Here is a 23,231-nt window from a genome sequence, read left to right on the forward strand (position 1 = left end):
AGAATATAGAAAAGCATTTTGAGAATATTTGAAAGTGCTGGGTAGCCTGATGTTGCACAGACCAAATATTTTACAACTACAGAGAGTTCAAAACCTAGAGTCAGGCTACATTGAATAATCAAACCACACAGTGAACTCTAGTACACGTTTAAAAAGTTAAAATATATTTTTTTTTAATGTTACATTGCATCATACCAAAGACAGACATGAAATCTAGCTGCTAGCTTTAACAGATATAGCAAAGCTCTTCAGTCAGTCATGCCCCACAGGAAACAATCAATCCAGAAACCGAGTTTCTAAAAAGGAAAAAAAAAAAGTGTTCTGGGCAGGCCATCATCCCCTCATCTGAAACATCTGAATTATTAAGGGTTAATTACAGAAAGAATATGGAAGAAATTAAGAGTGGCTTGCAAAACAAATCACAGGTCAGATACTGAGGGTTTATGAAAACAAGAAATAGAAAATATACATCTCCTACAGCAGTGGTTCTCAAAGTGTGGTCTGCAGGCTGACCTAATCTTTCTTAAAGCAAATCTACGCTATTTAATCAGAGGAAATAATATTGCAGTGTCCGCTACAAAAGGGGCTCCCCCTAGGAGCACTGTTAAGAGCTGCATGATGTAAATAGTGGGAGGGGGGCACTTGTGTGTTGGTTCTAGGTATCGGGGTTTCACCAGCCGTTAAGGGAACTGTGTGTGTCAGTCATGGGGCGAGCACCAGCCTAGTTGTAGGCTTGGCTGACTTGAAGGTCTGCTGAAAGGGCAAAGTTTCCATTCGTTCTCCTTGGCTGTACCCTTCTGTTGCCTTTGTGTTTTAATGAAGCTTAAGTTTTGGCAGACGACTCTTCATTCTCCCCATCAGCGCCTATCGCTTACGTGTTTTAGTTTTATGCACCATAATTTCATGTGTCACACATTGAAAACGAGCCAGTTTGGCGACGACGTCCTTGCCGCCGTGCAGCAGTCTGTTGTCGTTAGTGATGCACGAAAACCCCGCACCCGCCCGACCCGATTTAAAATAATAGTGAATAGTGAAGTACTGACCCGAAGCCGGTCCGAACCCGCTCCATATTTAAAACAATATTCAAACATACATTTGATCAACATTTATTGAAACAGCATATCCAGATTCTTTGTTTTAAACAGATCAAATCAAAATTATTTTTATTTCACTGTTCTGGAGTTGTGTCCCGATCTCTAAAGAGGTTGCCATGATCTTTTCTTCGTAATGCACAAGTAGCTCCATTCTTCACATTAACCTTTAATAAAAACAGTCGCAAAATATGCAGCTTTGTTTGTAAAAATATTGGTACTTTTAATACAATTTAATTCAATATTATTTTAGTACATTAATAGGGGATGATTTTTACAGGGTGAGAAGTAGATGTGGGCATGGATGGTCCACCGCATCTGTGACTTGGTGTAAGTGGTCTTACATAGAACTTTGAGAACCACTGTTATACATCATAAAAATCAACACAAAGACAACACACACAACTACAATACACGACAACTTGTGGACATTTTTCCTCATATTTATATATAAGGAAAAATGAATCAAATGTGTCATTATATTTGTCCTATATTTCATCTCCATTTAATATAAGATCATTAGAATGTGAATTTCACTTATTGCATGTTCATTTACTACAGTAATGCAAGAAGGCAAATATTCTGTGATGGTATTATCTGTGTAATCATTTCATAACACGTCTGAACGGTAGTGTTACATCTTTGCTGAAGTAGAGCACTAAACCAAAACTTACTGGTTGAGAAATAAATGCATATTATATATAAGGGTTTTGTTCCTATTAAAGAAAAGATTCTTAAGTTATAGTCATTATGCTCCCTCCCCATTTCTCTTTTGATCTGCTTATTAAAGAGGTAGCTTCACAGGCAATCATGGGCTTGTTTGTTTAAGGTAATTACTACTTGTCCTCCTTTCCTGCTGGCTCAGATGATGCATAAAATAACCATTCCTTTACTTCAATCAAAGCAAGAAGAAAAGGGAATGGAGAGAAAAAACTCCAGGAGACAAACAGAGCTCCCTCTTTGCATGAGAAGAAAGGGTTTGGCTCTGATTAATTAGTTGGAGTTGGTAATCAGTTTAATAAGTCTGAAGTTGATGGTGAGAGGTCCCCTTTGGCAGGGCTTGCTAAGCTGATGGGGGTGGTGTCCAGGGTCCTTTATTCTTCTGTCAGCAAACACAGCCTTTATTTACATAAACAGTTGTTTCCTTTTTTTGTGCCTATTTACTGGGACTGCCTTAAAGCCTCACACCACTGCTTAAGTCACTTTTAACAAGGGAAGGGAAATTCATGAATTTTTCAAGGGATTTAGCACTAATTAAATCTGCACTTTCCAAAAGAAATATAGGACGAAGGCACTGGTACTCACTCCTGGCTGACAAAGGAAACTAATGCAGTTAGCAATATGACATCAGCTAAGTAGAATTCAAACCCAAAGCAGACAGAGGAGTAGGAGGGTAAGACCTAAAGCTGGGCATAAAAGCCATATTGTGATTTTAATTTCAGGACAAGTTAGTCAACTTCAAGGTTGCCCTAAGGACCCATCAACTTCCAAAGGAAAATTATACACCACTTTTTCCCCCCAAATAACATATGGCAGATTTTCAATTAATGAAATGCTGAATACACAGCAAAGCTAGTTAAGTGTGTTCACACGCACTGGGAAAGAAAAATAAATATTTTCAAACACTCTGCAGTTCAAGACATCTTGGGTTTTACTGCAAGTAAAACTTCTTTCATGTTCCAGTTTGTGCCAGACAGTAAATAGTTCAAGAACATTAGTCTGATTTCAATTTTATTTTGCTTACTTTAGGTATCTGTCCATTAAAATAATCCTTGTAACATTCAGTATTTCCTTTTTCCAGTTTCATCCTTGATTGGATGACTGGATGTGGATGCTACACATTGGTGGTGGTGGTGGAGGAGGGGAGTCCCTATTACCTGTAAAGCACTTTGAGTGGAGTGACCAGAGAAGCACTATATAAGTGTAAGCAATTATGTCTGCTCAAAACACCTAAATCAAATGCATATGTGGCAGATATTTATAGTAAGGATGCCAAGGAACACTGTTTGGCAGAGTTGCTGATTTAGAAGAATTCCTTTAGACATTTCTTTTGGAAGAATCAGTTAGAATAATAATACCGTAGGTGAGACATGCCTTTCAGTTTTGTAAGCAATGGATAAGATATGTAATTCACACATAAGTATACTTTGGAGAGATTTTATCAAATGATTAGTAATTTATCAATTACATTCCAATAACCCTCATTAACATGATGATATAAAGTGTTCCCCCTCTTTTTCATTCATGTGAAGAAGAGACTAAGATTTTAAGAAATTGAACATCACCACCAAAACCTACACCAATAGGATGAATTCTTGAAAAATTAATGACACTCTGCACAAGATTCTCTAACTTGTCCCCAGTGAAGCAGAACTATCTGCCTCTCATACACTGCTGGATGCTCAATCCTGACTTGAAAGAGTGAACGTTCTAGGGTGTGATTTAACAAAGAAAACAATAAGGGCACATTATTAAGACAGCAAATATATTCAGCTATACAGATATTATTTTTGCTTATTAACCACACACAACAAAGGTTGTACTGAAATGAATACGCGTCTCCGTCCGCGATAGTTTTACAAAAGCAAATCATGCCATTTTAAATTCAAGACAGGTATATTGCCTTCTAAGATAAGACTGGCATATAATATATAGTAGTTCAGGTGGGTACTGACACCTGGTATTGACACCTGAAGAAGGCTCCACGGCCGAAACGTTGTGTTCTCTTTCTTCTTTTTTTCAGCATGGAATAAACCTATTACTTGTTCCTATAATATATAGTTACATACAAATACATTCACAATGTGTAACATTTTATTGATAACACTCAATTGATAAAATTTAAAATAATGAATTAAAAAAAATACCCTGAAGCAGGGGAATGCTGCTCAGTTTTTCCTGAGTTTTATTACCCTGCTAAAAGGACTAAATTAACGCTATGACTGCATTTAAGAAAGATATTCCCTAAAGTCAGTACATGTTTTATTTGGGTTTTTTATGTATGCATTCATCATTTCATTGTACATGTCGGTGTTCTACACATCAAATACAGGATAAAATTCTAAAACCTCCCAGTAGTGAATTATCTCGTCCTTTGAAGATTGTTCATCTTTCTGCTCACTTTATAGTCTCTCCCTGCACTGCAGCTTAAAGCTGTAAACCTTGAAATCTAACAAGCTCTTTTTTTAAACCACAGTTTCTCAATAGTGAAGGTAGAGTTGCTAATTATTGAACTGCTCACTATTTCCATTTAAAAAATGATTAAAATTATTTGAAAATGTGATTAAATCAGAGGAGATAAGTATTAAGCTGTGCTTTATCAGAGACGTTCTCCCCATCCCCGGCACCAGCAGGACTTACAGAGAGGCCTTTGGAGAAGTAGGAGGGTGGTAAATGCTGTAATCCTTCTAAAAACCCTTTGTTATTGCAATAATTGACAAATTATGCAACATAAAGCCCCCCCTCACCCCAAAAAAGGCAGTGGGCATCAAGCCATCGATTGTCCTTTGTGTTCCCGCATGTAATTGCAAAAATCAGTAGCTACAACCACAGCATTTTGTTTAGCAAAAGATTCATGTCAGCAGAAAAAACTAATTTTTAACAGTAGCTACAGCAGGCAACTTTTTACTGAAATTCATTGATGGGTGTACTGCATATTACAATATTACAGGCATGATGTACAATATTACAGTTCATGGACCAGGTTTACTTATACTTTATCATTTAAGGTAACTTGACATCACATCTAAAATATCATTTTCTGACCGTTCCCTCCATTTATTAGACGTATTCAGTGCATTAGATCCACTAGAATCTAAAATAATGTAACAGGAACCTGTACACCAACAAGGCCACCTCTTCTGGAGGTAGCAGCAGGATGTGCAACACAAAGATGTGACGACTCAGGTTTGGAGGCTCAACTAGGACTCAAATCGCCTATCTCTAATAGGTTAAACAGGTGACCTGTAGATTTCAAGGGTGGAAACTGGGCAACCGATAATAAATTGAACAGGATTAATGATAAATGCACAATGTGTGAAAGTGGAGCTAAATAACACTCCCAGGCTTTGAAAGAATGGAAAGTAGGTCAATGACAGAAGGCAGAAAGAGTGCTGGTGTCATTTAGTTACACAGAGATAACATTTCCCATTTCTTTTTTACAGGAGCCAAACTATTCCCAGGCCTCTAGGTGAGCAGCAACATTCTCAATTCAGTGCAAGGGAGCAATAACATGTATGCAAACTTTATTAATAGAAAAGGATTAAGATTTTTTTTTAGAAAGTTCAGTCAATTGAACTGCACACTTTCAAAATAAACTTGTAGGCCTTAGTTCCAGATAAGGGACTTCCATGTAACCCCTGTAGTTAATGATAGGCAGCAGTTACAACACAAAGCCATTGAAGTAGCTGATAGTGCAAGGAAATAATTTAAGCAGTGTTAAGTGGCCTATTGTCATTTAAATTATAAGTTATGCTTGGCAGAGGTTTTAGAAAGGCTTTTACAAAGCATTGCTATTGTTTGTGTGGGGACAAGATTTTAGGGAGCACAAACTGAGAGGACTATCTTGGAAAGCTTGACAGACTTAGACTTAGGATTTAGAAACAAATTGGATCCACACTTGTCTTCATGTTCTGAAAGTCAGACAAGTCTGGAAGATATAAATAATTAGATTAAGCTGAGTGTAAGGCCATCATAAAATTGACTGGTGAAGCAAAAAGACACCAGAGAGACAAAGAAATAAGAACACATGAAAGATTACAATTACAGATGGACCTTTTGGCTCATTTAATTAAATTGTTTGATTGAAGTGAACAGATTCAATTCATTGACTCCCCAAGTCACTTGAAAGAATCTGGGATCTAGCTTCAACTACATGACTGGGTATTTTGTTCCAAACTCCACAAACTCTTTGTGTAAAGATGCTTCCTTTTCTCAGTTTTAAATGTATTTCCTTATGGAATCCACTTGTTACCTGGTCCATTGAAGAAACCCTGTGAGTTGATTCTGTTAATGCCATTGAGGTTTTGAATATTTATGATGGAAAGAATGGCTTTATATATAACTGGTTAAATTTCCTATAGTTTATAGAATGTAGTCATTTCGTTAAGGTTCCCACAATCTATGTTTACCCAACGCAGACAAGCAGTTAATTCCACACACCTAAACCCCTTTGTGCAAATTCATGGTTTCCACCCTCAGCACGGAGCACCTTTAGAAAAGTATTTGAGTTTAATTTCCATAGATATAGAGCTGCAAGATTTCCAGAATTAGCTGGCGAGTGAAGGTTATAAACTTGTGTTTTTCTCAAAACATGAATTATGAATTTTAGACTATTTCAGAATAAAGTCAAAATCATTGAATTCATCACTCACATGTCCTCTAACATGGTCTACACAGGAAGAATGCAATTTGACTCCAACTGAATGCCTCTTGTCAGTAAACATAAGCAACTATTATAACACTATATAGTAATTAAAAAAATAATATTTTTTGATACTCTTTGTTAAACACCGAGAGTGTTTTTATAAACAAAATTAAACATTATTTCCAGAAACTGAAATGTTTTTGTGAGGATGATTATATATATTTGTTATGTTGTATTATGAGGGAAACCGGTTTTGTAAGCAGCAGTGCTTTGGATTAATATTAATTGTATTTAATGGAATAAAGTCCACAGAATAGTTATATAGTATTAGTGTCTGTAAAAATACTAATAATTAACTCACTCAACTCTGTACCTTACAATGTTCAGAATGGTTTTATCAGCTATATGGCCTCCTGATGCATGCATTGCATTTAAGGGGTCATTTAACACAGCTCTTATACATGTCTAACTGCAGAAATGCTGTTTTCAAGGCAGTGTTGTGCCTTGTTGACTGTAGGTAGGATATTGGAATAGTTGTGCTTAGAATTCTCATTAAAACTAATTAGAAAATATTACATCTATTTGTATATTATAATCATTTATCTACCAAAATCTCTAAGTAACTTGTAACAGAGTACACTGTCTGTTCTTTTGAAACAAACATTGTAAAAACAGATCTATTTCAGAAAGCATGGCATGATCATTTTTGGTCTTCCATCCTGGTTTAGTATGGATATTTAACTATGTTATAATGTCATTTTAAGTCCAGGTCTTCCCCTCTTTCCCCTTAACAAAGACATCCACTTGGGTGGTCCTGGGCTCTAACTCTGTCTTCCAAGCTACAAAACCCCCAGATCTCAGCAGGCATTTTCTTTGGGGTCCTGAACCCCTGGGCCCTATATCAATTAACTGGCTCACCCCACAGAGACAAAGTACTGTTCTGTGAGCGAGCATGTCAGTCAGACAGAGTGCTGAGGAATCTGCTAGTGTCAGACACAGCGAGAGTTTGTTATTTCTTCTCCATGTTCCCAGCTGATTGCTGTGTTTGGCCCCATTCTCTGTGGGAACCTGGATATGGCAGTGTTACATTACAGTACAGCAATGGCTGACCTGGTGATCAGTACGCCCAGGATCAATGCCAGCATGTTTCCAATGCTTCACTGCCAACTTCACCCTTTTCCAACGACAGCTAATGGACATTTAAATTAGACATTAATTGTCCCAATGATTTGGCAGACATCTGCATTATTTTGATTTAATGCAAACATGAACAAGCTACAACATATAGAACATGCACGGACATAATTCGTGAACCACTCCCTCAACACAATCAAACATCTTAAGACATTTTAAGACACAAATACACAGTTGTGTCTGTCTTATGAGGTGTTATGAGCTACATAAGTACATACTGTATAGAACAATACTGCTCCTGAGTGTGTAACAGTACACGTTGTATCACTTTTGCTCAGACAAACATTATCCATTACATTGTTACTGTAGGAATTCATTGTGGAAATCCTTACCAGTTTACAAGCTGAGAAAAAAAAAACTTAGATGAGCCACTTTAAATTAACATCTTGTTTACATAGATTAACTCAGATCTGAGCTGTAAGAAAACCTATAGACCCCACCCCCCATTGCACATGACCATGTGTAATTTTGTACACTTGCTTAAAATGTCTTCACTTTGAGATTATGCGAGTACTGAAAAATTATGGTTATATTCATAAACCTTCTTCATGAAATCCTATGGTTTTTAACAGATTGAATGTGTTCTATATTAGATAGCGAGGGATTGGTGGCAGAAAGATTTGACATATTCATCAGATTTTGACCTGTGCTGGCTATTCAATTGTATGAGTTATGCTGGCTGTCTGATGCTAATGAAGTCATTTTCTTAATTAGCTGGTCATCCCATATGATGAGAGTTTATTTCTTCAGGAAAAAAAAAGAACAGGAAGAGTTGTGTAACTTCTATTCCAGAAAGCCAAATTAATGGCTGTTCAATTTTCAAAACTGGGTAAATGCACTCATTTACAACAGCATCAGTCATATCAGAGTAATGCCAATACTGAAACTGTTAATAACTCAGACAAAGCCCTCAAGGTACTATTTGACACCCATGGCCATTTATAAGACAAAAGCATTTCTCTTGACCTGTCAGCTATGCCATAATTTTATGGTTGTTGTGAGTCATTTGGTGCAGGTGTGTTTATTCAGCAAACTGCTACTTTTAACCCAGAGGATTTTTACTCTTGGTGTCACAATATGATGGACTTATTCAGGATGCACTCATTGCTAGTGGTTCACTAATCACTAGACAGCAGATGTTTTTAGTGAGATGATAAAATCTAATGTTACGTGTCACTTTTTCTCTCCTCAGAACGCAACACCTAATTAAGTTCCTGACATTCCATTCTGTAACATCTCTTTGCACGATAAATGATATACTGCCAATTACTTCGTAAAGAACTCAGTATTGCAAAATGATTTTTTTGGGGAAAAAATTCGTTTTATGCATCGTGCAGATGTTGGTTGTTGTAAATGTTTATCCATTTCACGTTTGAATATAATGGCTTACACAAATTAGTGAATAAGATGGATGTTGATACATCAACACCTAAGGAAAAAGATTATGATAATCAATCGTCCATAATAAATAAAGTTATTTGAAGCTACGTTTTATGCATCTTCTGTTCTTATTTTAAAAAATAGTTTTTAAACTAGTATATTTAGATGTACATTTTGAATTAACACAGAACAAGTAAATTAATCAGAATCCCATGAATAAGGATAGCAAAAACAAAGGGCAAAGAACACTAGATACAGTACGTTTTCCTACGCAAAAATAAAATATAATCGATGGAAATAATAACATCAACAGGACATCGTACAAATGAATGACTGTATTTCATCAAACAGCCATGGCCATTACGTAGTAAAACCATATAACAGCACGTTATGCCTGGAGATCTCTAAAGCACACGTGTGAAAACAGGAAGGTACTCACGTTACGCTGGGTCTGTCATTAGACTTCGTCTAAACACCATAGGTCAGTATTGGGATCTGTAACTCTTTTTTATCACAGCCGTTATGTCAAAACGTGTTTGCGCGAGCAGCTTTATGGTACCTTCAATCAATCCTTCAGGCGTTATCCCAGTATACAAAGAACAAACCAAACATGGCGTGTTTGGTTTTGTGACATACAACTAGTTACTACTGTTGCCATAAATGCTCCCAGAAATAAACACTTGGTCGAGGTCACATCTAATTAAATCGCTAACAAAAAATAAAATTATTTCTGTCGTCTTACTACCAGCGCTATATATCTTTAATTTGTGATTGTAATAATAATAATAAAAATAATAATAATTGCTTACACTTATATAGCGCTTTTCTGGACACTCCACTCAAAGCGCTTTACAGGTAATGTGGACTCCCCTCCACCACCACCACCAATGTGCTGCATCCACCTGGATGATGCGATGGCAGCCATAGTGCGCCAGAACGCCCTCCACACATCAGCTATTAGTGGGGAGGATGAAGCCTAATGAAGCCAATTTATAGATGGGGATTATTAGGAGGCCATGATTGTTAAGGGCTAATGGCCAGGACGCCGGGGTTGTTGACTCATCACATTCCAAGTCCATCAGCATTTTCGCTACCCGTCGTTTCACATTATCAGGTTATTTACATTTTACACGCTTTTAACCTGTGGAGAGAACTTTGTATCATACTTTTATTCTGTAAACTGACATCTGTTTAAAACGAATCTGTTTAATTCACGAAAAAGCAAAAGACAATTTCCAGAATACTATCTACAACGAAACGGACAACGTATTATAAAAATGAATTAACACGAAACTATTTCGTTCTAGTCGATTGAACAATGAAACAACAACAAACGTATAGAAGATCAGTTTTTGAATCTGCTCTTTTCTTTGCGTAACAAAATACATGCAAGTATAAGCATACGTACTCTATAGTTAACAATAGTTATTTGCTGGGTATGTGTAAAGTATAGTTTGAAACCGCAGCTAAACGTTGTATTGAATTCATACTGCCATGCACGGCACAAGGGGCCTAAAACATCGTGTACCGTTCTTACCACGCGTAGAATATTTGGTAACAACTTAATGGCAAGCCTGTTATAAATATATTCATATACTGTATATATTTCTGGACTGGAATTGGATGTTAGCCTCACATCACGTACGACTTAATACAATTTAATAAGTTAGATTTTAAATTGATAAACAGTTACAATGTTCTCCTTGTTTCAATAATACAATAATACAAATATGCAGTCGTATTTTGTTCTCCTCGGTGTATTTTTTTTTCGGAAAGCGAAAGACGGGCTTACTGCAGTCATACTTTGTGCCATAATGTCTTCTGCATTAACAGCTGTGTTTCAGTGTGATGAGGTGGAACACTGCACACATACCACATTGGGATTAATTCGAATTTTTCACAAGTCATACACTTTCACACTTTTTCCATGAAGGTGTGTTTGATCCTGTTTCTACTGGGTGATGAGGTACATACGTAAAATTCTGACTTTAAAAAAAGTATATTTCCCCATTAAAGTAAATTAAATTAACACATTATTGGAATTGCTCTTAAAACGTTTTACACTGTGCAGGTATTAGAATCAGAAATGCAAACAAATTCATTCTAACAGATCTGAAGTGGCATGCATTAATAACTTGTGATTTGAAATTCTTGAATCTCCAGGCACCTATTATACCCCACATGTGCTGAACTGGTCTGTTAAAGGTTAATGCAGCTTTGAAATTGCATACCATCCATAAATAATACCAAATTCAGTCCTAGGATTAACTATAGTGGTTGAAGGGAAACTGTCAGGATATCATTTAAAGCCATCCAGAGTCCCATATTACAATGATGTGACATGGGACTGAGCAGGCATCATTGCAGTTCATTAAGAAAAGACTTTCAACTTAGAATAAGTAAAGTGTACATTTGGATATCCACTTTAAAAAATGCATGTTTACATTATATTGTAGCAACCTTAGGCCTAGGCCAGGACTCCTGGGACACTACGAACATAGGTCTGGGGGATCTGTGATCTGTACAAGATGGCACACTGGGAGCTTTTATGCAGAATGACTCTTACTAATAACAGGAGTATGGCATCTGCCTTTATTAAGAAGATACCTTCACTACATCTTTTGCTGCCTCCCCGTGGAGGGTCTATAAGGAGGGGGTTGTCTCCTGCATGTCTCTTTGTAGGAGTAAGAGTCTAGAGGGCTGTCCTGTGTCACTGTACACATCTGTTAGGTGCCCTGTGTTATTGAGGACTCGTTGCTCTCTTATTCCATCCACACTGTATCGAAGGCAAGGAACACACCACTAGAATGCATTGCCCATAAAATCCTGAATATCCATAGAAACTAATTGTTTCATTTGAATGTTAAAAAAAAAAGTAAGTGCACTTTATTATCTTTATTATATCTGTATTTGTCTATCAAGCACAGGCTTTCCCCTTGTGCAGTGATCAATTACAGCACGATGCAGGAGAACATAAGCTTGCTCTGACACAGACGATATGATGTTCCCTGGGTGGTTGTTCAGCATTACTGGCCTAGCTCATTCCATATGTGTCAAACACATTAAGAGGTATGCACTCAATCTAAACATCAGTGTTAAGCGTAATATGTAAATAATTTGAGGAATACAATCATACATGTTTTTGGCAAAGGGAAACAAGTGGCAATGAATTTCAAGGTGTGTGGAGAAATTGTGTTTGAGACTAAAAGTGTTGTTTTCTTGCTTGATGCAGAGAGCTCTCTTTTCTTCATTTAAACGTGTCTCAAAAGGGCTTTGTTAATATCTGATCTTTTAAGGGTCTGATTAACATATTGATCCATGGAATTATGGGATAAATACTGAACTAGAACTGATCGGTTGATTCAGAATCTGCAGTGAAACATTAAACAGAGGAAACAAGTGGAAACTAAGGGCCAGTGCATTTAAAACTGAGAACAGGAGGCACCTCTTTATACAAAGGATCATGGGACATCAGAACAAATTTGCCCATTATTGGTGGTGCTATGAACCCATCCAAGAAACGACTTGGAACAATAAGGTACTAGCAAATAAGCTATATAGGCCAAATGGCCTTGTCCTTTGTTAATATACAGTATCTTATGTTCTTGTGATTTGGATTATTTAGTTATGGGTGAATTAGATGGAACTACTCTTGCAGTTAGAATGTAGAAATAAGTCCCCAATCACCTAATTCACTGTACCCCAATATATCACAATGTTATGTGTGCCACACAAGAAAGGAACAGACTGCAAGTTTACCACAGCGATGTGAAGCAATGAAACACCTGATGTGTAGCATTCATGAGTACTTCTCTGACGTATTTCACAAAGGAACAGATCGGTAAATCGTCATGTGGCCCATATCTAAAGAGTTTCTGAAAATGGCATGTGGAAATGATTTTGAAACATTACTTACAAAACCAGCCCAAGCTGTTTATCACACTTCAACTGGAATTGTCAAAGACAGCTGTAAAAAGTAAAACATTCCTGCTGTCTCCTTCTCCACATTTTTAGTACTTTAGGTCCATCTGAAAGAGTAAACTTCCAATTATATTGATGTATCAATACAAAACTCTTCATACTTTCATACCAGTTTAAGCAGAGTAATACAAAGCAATATTATTATTTTTTAATTCTAATTTCTCATATGATTCAGATCTAGCCTAGACTTAAGTCTTGACTCACTGTGCTGAATTAAACAAGTCTTAAACTACAGTATCTCTATACACCAGTTTGCATAACATGGTACTTGTCTCTGTAATAAGGTAAAAAGAGACAAAAAATACTAAGCAGAAAATCAGATTTCAGGGAATCACAAATACAGAATCAAGCAGCACAAGGCTGGTGGTGGAGATATCTAATGGCTACTAAAGTGTACACAATATTTCACAGATAAAGAGAAAATCTTTTGCCAGCAATCCATAGAATGTGTAAACCAAATAATCAATTTAAAACTTTAAAAAAGCATTAATGAGTATAAAATACACACAACCTCTGCAAATTTGCATATATCTGTAATTTCCCTCATGGGATCAATAAAGTATCTATATAGTAGAAGGTTTGTGACTCTCTTTTGTTAATATTGTAGTCTAAAAAACTTTAAAATTACATCTATACACAAATACAGTAAAAGTTAAACACATTGAAGTAATGGTAAAATACTGACTTATTTAAGGTGCCTGTATATAATATAACATGGTAGGAAATTTATCTCATGGAAACATAGAAAAAGCTCATATAGATTTCACAGTGTGAAAAAGAAAATGTAGGAATTAAAACTAGTTATACAGATATATTTATGTAGCGTTGGTTACAAAAAAGGAACTGCAAAATATTTTTTTCTCATAAAACAGGTTAATTAGACTTTATAAAAAAATCTTTTTTTGGGATTCTTCTCTCTTTACTGATAATTATTTAATGATTGTTACAATGCAGACATAAAATATTTTTATTTCATTATTCTTTACCAAATCTTTACAATCGTGGCATGTTGAACAACCCAGTGCCCTTTTTGAAGAGCGAAGATTACATTAATTAAAATTGCACAACATCTGTGAAGACCAAAGATATGGTAGAATTTTACAGTTCATTAAATCAACAACGCAAAATGTCAACATCTTCAGTTCCAAACCTGTCTGGTGTACTAAATCCTTCTTTTACATCTAGAGGAATATTGCAAATTACTGTAAGAAAAAACACACACACATTTCACTCTAATTAAATATGGTGGCCTATTGAGATAAATAAAATGCCAAATAAAGGGCATTTAAAAGAGTCTCATCTAGAACACCAGCAATTGAGTTGTCTGTATGTCTGTTAATTACACCCCACAAATATGAATTAATGAAATCTGTCAAAACATAAGCATCATTTGGCAAAGTTAAAGGAATGATTATTTCACCAGGAAACGTCTTTCAATCTCAAATATTTACCACCAAAACCATTAAAAAATAAAACAAAAAATGTGTTTTATAATGGAATTGTAATGTTTTTCTTTTATGAGCTGCAAAGTGTTCTATGTTTCACATTCTGGATTCAGGAAATACGGTATATTGAACCTGGTTTTTAATATAATATAAATTATAATATTCACTGTTGTTGAAAAGAATGGATATTGTGACACTGCCATAAGAGACAGAATACCATATTTAATTTTTAAAGTGGAATGAAAGACTGTAAAACTGAGAAGTTTTAAGACTGTGTAGATTTCTATCCATACATCATTCATCAGGGATTAAAAATGTCACCAGCAAACGTTTTCACCAACATTTTTCACCAAATCAACAAAAAATAATGTGGCAAATTGTGGCAGATTCTGGCAATTCTTATGTTTTAATTTAGCAGCAGCTAGCATATTACCTCAAGACATGAAAACAGCAACATTTTCCATTATGGCTTTGTATATAAATTTATATGATATCACAGTGATCTTGCTGATATAACCAAAGTTCAAACTCTGAGCACCTTATAATAATAATTAATTAATTAATAATTGCTTACACTTATTTAGTGCTTTTCTGGACACTCCACTCAAAGCTCTTTAGAGGTAATGGGGACTCCCCTCCACCGCCACTGTGCAGCCCCACCTGGATGATGCAACGACCATAGTGTGCCAGAACACTCACCACACATCAGTTATCAGTGTGGAGGAGAGCAGAGTAATGAAGCCAATTCATGGATAGGGACTATTAGGAGGCCATGATTGGTAAGGGTCAATGGGAATTTTGGCCAGGACACTGTGGTTACACCCCTACTCTTTTCGAGAAACGATTTTTAATGAGAGTCAGAACCTCATCTGAAGGATGGCGCCTGTTTACTGTATAGTGTCCCCGTTATACTGGGGACACTATTATACTGGGGCATTAGAACCCACATAGACCGCAGGGTGAGCACCCCCTGCTGGCCCCACTAACACCTCTTCCAGCAGCAACCTTAGTTTTTCCCAGTAGGTACTGACCAGGCTCACACCTGCTTAGCTTCAGTGGGTTGCCAGTTGTGAGTTGCAAAGTGATATGGCTGCTGGCCATAAGATCCTGACCATAAGATTTGTGGTCTAACAGTTCTAAACCAACTCCTCAATGCAAAGCACTGTGCCTCTCACCAAGTGTGGGCATGTGCACAATGTTGTAAAATGACACTTGTGGTGAGTGCTCAGCAGGTCTTTGTATATATTGCTGGATTGCTCATCTACATTCCTCCTCAAGTGAAGATGTGTCCTACTGTTACACTAAATCAGGGGTCAGCAGCCTTTCAGAAGGAGCGTGCCAAGAGTTTGCTTATGCATTTGCTTTTACAGATTTGTGTGTCATTAATACATTTAATTAATACAATTTATTAAATTTGTTAATACAATGTCAATAATAATGTCAACAATACATTTTAAAGGGTATAATACTTTTTAATGTCAATATAGCCCTACTTACATTAAGAAATATTTTAAAATATAACAATATCTATCTAATATTAATAAATTAATATGTAGATTTTACCATTTAGTGTGATCTCTGCCATTGCTTTCCCTTGCTGAGTTCTCTGGTCTCAGGCTCAAAACTTGACAATTTGAGTAGCACTCAATCCTCTGAGTGTTCAGTTGTTAACCACCTACAGAAGGGACCTGTACTTGTTATGTTGATCCAAATACTGAAACTGCAGTGAAAATGCTACTTTCTTCAAACAATCATATTCCATTGGCAGGCACATTCCAAAAGGTCATGATAGGGATGCTGTGATCCCATTCAGTAGCCTTAGTGTGTTTTGAAAGATCCTGTAACTTTGAGTTCTGTTAAGTCTGAGCACTGTAATTCAATTAGCTCCATTTCAAAATTTTAAACACCAACACACTGAAACACGTCGCTGGTATCAAAGCAGTCTGGTTTAAACAGAAAAGAAAACACTGGGCCAAAGTGTTGGAACTCCTGCACAATCATGACAAAAACTCTGATGCCAGTTCTCACATGTCCACTCCAAACTCGGCAACATGGATGGTACAGTGTTTTGAAAGTTCTTTAAGATGTTGGAAATAACGGAAAGTTGAAGTATCGATGTCCAGAGATAAAATGGCAAGTCATATAGCATTTGTAATAGTTTAATGGTCCACATGGAAGTGTGTGACACTAAGACATGTGCGTTCACACAATATTGTCTTCATCTCTTTCCTACCACATGATTATGACTTGAGCTTTCAGGTAGTTGGAGACCACATCCATGAGTCACTCATCGCTAATTTCATTCTACAACTCAAACATGGCAAAGCTTTCCAAGGCCAAAATTTTAACGACATTCAGTTCCAAGTTTTAGTACAGGAATGGTTGAAAGAACTACAGTACCTTGTCATTTTATTACAAGCTCACCCATAACTGTAGACATTTCAAGTTAAAACATACAATATGAAATGCATCCTAATGACAACAACCTCAAGTATTACAATCATACTTTAGATATACATATCTACATATCTTTCATATTAGATTCAGTGTTTTCATACTGACAAAGTATTTGCCATAGTTTTGTGTGAAAGCTTAATTTTAATATTGAATAACTTTACATACATCATATTATTGAGCTAGATTTTAATATAATATTGCACTGCATTTTAGTTTTATACAGATTTTTTTGTATCCTCATGGAGGGAAAGACCACCAATGGTGAATTACTGTATGATGGCTCTAAGAGCATACACATTACTTCACAGATAAAACATTTTGCCAGCAAGTCACAGAACATGAACATGAACGGTGTAAAACCTGTCAATCACATTAATTAAATGGAAACAAACAGTTGACACAATTTGGGTGCTAAACTGATGTATAGTGAATATGTAACAAATCCTTAAATATAGTTTTAATAATTGACAGTGTTAATTAAATACTTAATTGATGTGAGCATACATCTGTTGCAGAACAGGCTATTACTGTAAAGTCGCATAATGACTTCCTGTATTCCGATTTAGGTAGAATGTAGAATTCTAGAACTGATTTAATGAGACGAGTCTTTCGAGCAAACAAATTTGCAGCATTCTTCTTGGAAACTGTAGAACAGATTTCTTTAAAAATCTTTTTTGTCTTCAGAAGAGAGGGTTTATGTATTATGAAAATGAAAACAAAAAAAAACACAAAAAGCTCACATCAATTCAAGATCAGGCAACCTAAAACACATAAATATTACTTAGACCCACAAATTAAAAACAAAAATGTAATCAGCAGTTATTTACATGCTACCTTCTCATCTGGTGAATAAGAAATATTAGAAAATGTCATTGGAATCGGGGTTATTGGAATGCGGCATGTATGAATGTATCCAGGTTTACTACTATCGTACTGCACCAGCCTGGGTGCCACAAAAACAACTCTGTACTATATTTCCTGTTTTGCTAGCTATGGCAAATTTATTTTTAATTTTTTTCTCCAATTTAATTAACTTTTGACTATTGTAACTCAGAATATGCCTACCCAAAGTTTTAACCAATTTATAACTCTGCAGTCTCTTTGATTGTTATTATTTCATTAAGTGTTTGCTTTAATTTCATTTTCTTATTCTACACAATTATTGCACACATTAAAAAAAGTTTTCTAGTCCTTTATATGTAAATGAATACGTTCCACCACAGCATACATGTCCTTTACAGCAGGACATTTATGACTATTTAGCGAATATCATGCTGATTTCACGCTTTTAGCAATTAACAGCCTTCAAAGCATTTACTTTTCATTACTAAAATGGGTAGAAAAAGGAAAGTGAATACAGTACTTCTAGCTACAGCCAGTACTGCAGGAAAATGAGCTACAAAGAAGTTCCTTAAAAAACTGCAGTAAGTATTTACACCGAAACTCTTTGCATCAAGAATTAGTCATAAATGTAATTAAATGTATAATTGTTATGAATGCATATGTATTAATCAACAAAAAGTCAATCGTTATTCAATAAAGTTTTTTATAGGCAAATTATTTTAAATTACGGATATTTTTATTATCAGTTTTGATGATCCTTTTATTAAATTAACAGTTTATTAAAAAGAAAGCTTGATTTTTGTTGGGGCATTAGAGATGCTATAAGGTTTATATAAAAGGTGGCAGACTGTGCCTTTGAGTACTATTTCAGATCTACCACAGTCATCCCTTCCATTACAGCATTATACTGCTTTAACTTCTATATGAATCTTTCTGTATTTGTCTACATCAAAACCCACCTTGATCTTTCACCAGTTTTCACCCTTTTCAACCCAACTTCTGACATTTGCACATTCCAAGGAAATGGAACAAATAAACATAAAAGCATTTTCAGCCTCTTTTCTCATCAATTCCTAATGTGTAAGCACACATTCCTCTCTTTTACGTAATTTTGAGCACGCTAGCAGTATTTTAAGCCTATTAATTGGATTGAAGGCTTTTTATCCTTTTTTCTATGGTTATGTACAATATACATATACCCCAAGGTGCTTTGACATCTGATTTACAAGTTTCTTTCCGCATTTTACAGCAAAATAAAATAGGTTAGGGGCAAATTATGCTTGAAGTAAATAACCACAGAACTAATGTTTCACCCAAGAAGAAGTAAAAGAGGATTTTCATGTTTGAAACTGCTGCTTCGGTGCTCCAGGCTGATGATAATGTTCAAAGGGACGAACAGATCTAGATCAGATAGATAAGTGGCATGACACTCTCGACAAAGTAGATGTTATGCGTAGGCCTCAGAGAAGGTTTTCCAAGATTTTCCAATGAAACAGATGGTATTTTTAAATTTAAAAATATAAATTTAGTCACTGATACTAGACCATTTTCAGGTTAAGAAATAAGATCCCTTGGCTGGCTTGCTGTGTATTTTCATTGAAAATATCAGATATCATGACTAACAGGATACTTCAGAAAGTCTTATATGGTGAACATTGTGGGGTTTCAATATCCATCTCAAGACTTGAAACAAGGATTTTTGAGTTCATGCCTCAAGAGGGTATGAAATGAGGCAAAATTTACAAAAATGTTACTCCCTGCATCCCTACAAACAAGTCTTCTTTTTAAAAGATTGTTTTTTCAAATTTGCCTCATTTCTGAGTGCACTTGGAAATACACCGCATACAGTACAATTGTACATTTTAATAGCTAGATATCCACTGTGGAGTGAGATGCAGATGGAGTCATTTTAGTGAATGGAATGATTACTTATAAACCTACTTACCTTGCATAATGAACTAAAGATAGGAACAAAAACCACCCAAAGATAAAATGTGGGTGGAGTAAGGTAGAGAAGCTTACAGTTCTGCCATGTTACTGAAGAATGCAGTACTGCTGTAGGGGTCAGTAATGGTGGTTATCACTGCTTGTCAGACAGTTTCCCTTTCCTACCTAACTCACGTCACCCAGGTGTTGCCAAACCCCTTGGTTTCAAAAGGACCCCTGAATAAAAATGACAGGTTTAATCACATCTGTTCTATATCTGCTCATTACTAAATCCCCTAGTGTAGAACAATAAACAAATTGGCACTCACTTAATTTCTAGCTTGGTAAACCCAATTACGGTGGATCCCTTCCGTTGAAAATAAGGAGAGACAAATGGCCTCTATAAGCCTTCTCCATAACAGAGCTCGGGTTTCATGACCACTCTTTGCATGTTGCAACACACCACAAGTTGTCATGTGCAACAGAAAGCCTTGCCTGTTATTAGATGTTAATTTTCTGTAGCAGGAGACACCCTTCCAATCCCCAGTGAAACCTATAGGAGTGCCGAGTTCCACCCCCCACCTCAACCCATCCTAAAGCAATAGCTGTTCTTGCATGCTAATGTGGTTACATTTTTCTACTGTGTAATTCTCTTAATAATATGATATGTTTAAATAATTTGAAAGACTTTAGTGAGCTTAATTCTGTTCCAGATGGTGCTTCTGATGTTTGAAGACAAAGGGCTTTTTTGGATATCATTTTTGAATGATATGACAGAGACCTATTAAAATAAAAAAAGACCACCAGTTACGTTTACAAGGTACTTAATCTATCTACATTATCTGATATGTTCATAATGGCCCCAAATATACAACTATCTGAAGTAGTATATTTTCTAAACTGTATTATACTAGAAACTTCCTGGGTGGCACAGTGGCACAGTCATAAAGACATACTGGTAAGTTCACTGACGTCTGAGAAAAGTGGCTCTGTTGTTTGTGTGTGTGTGTCTGTATGTGTGTGTGCTCTGCTATGGACTAGCCTCCCAACCAGGGTGTACCCCACTTGCGTCCGTTGCTTCGGATCCCCTGTGATCCTGAACTGGGTCAAGAGGTTAGGAGATGGATGGATAGAAACTTTTTGCACTCAATTTTTTCACCCGCCTCGATACCTTATTGAAATATGTTCTTATCACCGCAAGCCATATCCAATATGTTAAGTGCCAGGATCTTGGGCTGCCATTCAGCTTCAGTGCAGGAACTCTTTTCTCCTTACAAAATAATTATAATGAATGCAACATTGTTTAGGGTTCTTTGCATGATGGGTATTTAAAAAATACCATATCTTAATTCAAAGTAATCAACTGGAGTTTTGTTAAACCTGTTAAAAACTTGAAAGTCACAATGTCAAAAGCTATGACATTGAGGATATTTTTTAAGAACGTGAATTCCAGGTCAAAATGTTTACTGTAGCTTCTGCAATTCACTAGAGAGCTATACATGATCTGCAGTTAAGAATTTAACAAATCTCCAGCTTCTGGTTGGCTTTTGACAAATGGTCTTAAATGTGTTCAGCCAAATTTGAATATGCCTACTGTGTACTGTACTGTACACTGTACACTGACTCATAAAGCCATGTAGTTTTAAAATAAGTGACGTCTTAAGTAAATCTGAATTCCATGCTGAAAAAGAAAAGAAATACAATACAGTAATTATTTTTCATTGTACTTACATGCATATGTACAACAAGGAAAGGATGATTTCTGTATGGTTGTGAACGGGAAGTTTTACATATTTTGCCAGTTGTAAATATATACATAAAATTAAAATTTAAAGAGCTGTGTTTTCAAAGGTGTGCATTATGGATACACCATACTAAAAGCAGACAGATTCTGAGTAATACAAAAATACAAAAATGTCAAAAACGTTTGTCCACAAAATGCTTTAGGCAACCTGGACAATAATTTTCTAGCACTAAAAGTGCTCTTTTGGAAAAATATTTTGCTTAAATTTGATTCACTTATTTCTTTTTGCATGGACTTGCATAACTACTGATTTAGGGGCCCTTTGACAGTTATACTGCAGGTTTAATTTACGATAATTGATTACAGTCTGCTTTACATTGCTGTTTTTTAAGCTGTCAATGTTACTAGCAGTCCTGAGAACCCATCCACTGCCCTGGAGCTAAGCTAAAAAGTATGTACTGCTGCCAATTATTACATTATATTCCAAACTGCTAGTGTCAGAAATGGTGGTGTAAAATGTTCAATTACTATTTGTTTGTGACCTATCTGTTATTTTTTGCTGCAGGCATTTAATGCATAAATCAAAGGTATTTAGAAAACAATTCCCTACATTTTAATTTTTTCTGAGCCTTATTTTTCCCTTTATTTTTTTTCCAGCTTTATACACAAGAAGGCCTGCCCTTATTCCTTTAACCCATTATTTAAAGATAAATATACTTCCAAGAGTTTTTTTTCCATGTTAGCTCTATAAATAATATAACAGACAACGATATTTTACACTTCAACCATATACATTCACAAGAGATTTATTCTTTATTTTAAATTTATACACTGGTATTTTACAAATTTGCTGTTAACACGCCAATACTACGAAAGTGTGGGTAAATAAAGGACAAACATACTGTACATACACATCTATAAAGGACTGAGAGCAGTTACTGTAGGTGTTCATAGTTCAAGCTCTTTCATTTAACAGTGCATAAACACCTTATGTAGATTTTAATACATCATTTTTTATGTGTCCCAGTGTTTTCTTTTTTATAACATGATTCTCTCGGCTCTCATACAGGCCTCTACAATACAATTTCCCAGTGTAAAATTTGGCGCCACTGCAACTGCAACAACCTCTTTGTTTATCAGGGGGCTCCAACTTCATCCACATGGTTTAACTTTGTCTGTCAGACCCAGTGGGCCAAAACCCCAATAACAACAGAGTTTCTTTACCTGCATTATCTGAAAGTGTATATTCTGAACGATGACTTCTTGTGCATGCCAGAATTTGTCACACAACTCTTTCTAAAGATTTATTTAGAAGTCATCTTCACTTTAAATGTTCATCCAGCAAGAAATTTTTAAGCCATCAATCTATGTTCAATCAACCCTAAATACTGTTAATTACATTTTTAAAATAATGATGAAGGATTTAATCTTCTAAATGTACTCACCAAAACAGCTGTAACCCCAAGCCAAATAATTTAATTTTCTTTGAGCTGTGTGGAATTACAAAGTAAATGTCTTATGCTTGGCTGTGAGAATCTACCTGTCCTTTCCTGTTTAATACATCCCCCCAGACATTTCAGTTAAAATAGAGATAAAAAATATTTTTACAACAATGGAAAGCAAAGAATTAAATATATACAGTATTTAATCTGCAAGTATTGCATATCTACATATAAAAAATGACCTCATTTGTAAAAGCCCATCCCCACTGCACAAAGCTCGATCCAACACATAGTATAGTAGTAAACAGGATACTCTTCAACACCGTTAGAAGACACTTAAGGAGTAAATACGGTAAGGAAAAT

General features: G+C 35.8%; 1 long non-coding RNA gene across 1 annotated transcript; it reads right to left on the reverse strand.

Annotated features, from left to right (window-relative positions):
• Positions 1 to 201: 201 nt before the first annotated feature.
• LOC107077333 (uncharacterized) lies at positions 202 to 9,539 on the reverse strand. The gene is made up of 3 exons (XR_001478380.2): positions 9,470 to 9,539; positions 1,173 to 1,258; positions 202 to 296 (listed from the first exon to the last, which is right to left on the reverse strand). It is a non-coding gene; the product is annotated as an uncharacterized lncRNA (long non-coding RNA).
• Between the last annotated feature and the right edge of the window lie 13,692 nt (positions 9,540 to 23,231).

This window comes from Lepisosteus oculatus, chromosome 4, assembly GCF_040954835.1.
Source record: "Lepisosteus oculatus isolate fLepOcu1 chromosome 4, fLepOcu1.hap2, whole genome shotgun sequence".
Taxonomy (NCBI): domain Eukaryota; kingdom Metazoa; phylum Chordata; class Actinopteri; order Semionotiformes; family Lepisosteidae; genus Lepisosteus; species Lepisosteus oculatus.